Source organism: Triticum aestivum, chromosome 2B, assembly GCF_018294505.1.
Source record: "Triticum aestivum cultivar Chinese Spring chromosome 2B, IWGSC CS RefSeq v2.1, whole genome shotgun sequence".
Taxonomy (NCBI): domain Eukaryota; kingdom Viridiplantae; phylum Streptophyta; class Magnoliopsida; order Poales; family Poaceae; genus Triticum; species Triticum aestivum.
The window spans coordinates 593161341-593162693 of record NC_057798.1 but is presented as its reverse complement, the minus strand read 5'-3'; positions in this window follow the sequence as shown (position 1 = coordinate 593162693).

The following is a 1353-nucleotide window of genomic DNA, read 5'->3' as shown; positions in this document are numbered from 1 at the left end:
TAATGGCGCACCGCGTAGTAGTGCACCATTACTAGTTTAAACTAGTAATGGCGCACTGTGACACGATGCGCCATTAGTAGTTTTGCAAAAAAAAAGAATTTAAAAAATACAGTACTGGCGCACTCCTTGTCTGGTGCGCCATTAGTATGTATGTAAAAATGAAAAAAATTATCACTAGTGGCGCACCTTTTGTCTGGTGCTCCATTAGTGTCTTCCACACTAATGGCGCATCACCAACTAGTGCGCCATTAGTATATAGTAGTGGCGCACTACATCCCTGGTGCGCCATTAGTGTCAATCCTATCTATAGCCCTTTTCCTAGTAGTGAGGGGTGTTATCTCCTCGAAGAGCCCCAAACCTGGGTAAGATTCGCCGGCGTGCATGTCTTCGCCTTATCCCGTTTCCAGGCACCGGCGATGTCTTACTGGCTCCCGCTATGATTAGCCATCCTTTGGCATATGTTGCACCTACCACCCGATATTTGGCACCCACCATGGGGACAGGTGCACCGTCGTCCGGAGACCTACGCTGGACGGGAACCTTGTTCCTCCCCAGCATGCATAGCTTGCCCGGCACGCTCGATGGCGCTTGCCCCGACGCACCACCTGGCGTTGACGCTGCCTGTGCAGCAAGCTGCCTGGCCGATCTTCTCGGCGAGGTCCACCTCTCCAAGGAGACCGCACCAGATGCGGGTGCAGCTAGCTCCGAGAGCTGCCTCGTCGACCTCCTTGCCAAGATCGACATCGCCAACGAGCCCGCCTTCGATTTGGAGTTGATCGGCTCCACCGACCCGATGCTTCTCGACTCCGACACGGCATCACTCGACGCCTTCCCCACCAACGTGGTGGTGATCGATGACCCCCTTCCTTGCAACGACAGCTGCGGCAGCACCGTCACCGAGGTGTTGGTCATCAGCCACGGCGCCGCCTCCGGTGAGAACTCCCACGACACCCTGCACATGGTGCTGCATGACTTGTTCGCGCCCATTCTGGCGGACGCTGACGCCGAGACACTGGAGGCTCGCCGCCTTGCCCTCATCGAGAACGGCAAGAAGATAGCCACCATGAGACGCCTCACTGAGGCCTACCAGCGCAAGGTCGATCATGCCGCCTCTGGCACGCTGGCTGCTGGAGGGCCTAGCCAGCTTGGCACTATCAAGAAACATGGCACGGCCATCGCCAGCATGCTAGGGACCGACCGCCCAGTCTATGCCACGCCACTCGAGAACCTGCGCGCCGCCCAAGCGGCAGGAGACGAGCTGGAAGGCTTGGAGGGCGACAACTTGCGCTGCATGACGAGACGCGTTCAGCAACTCATCGACGCGGCCGCAGAATAGCAAGAAGTCGGCGCCTG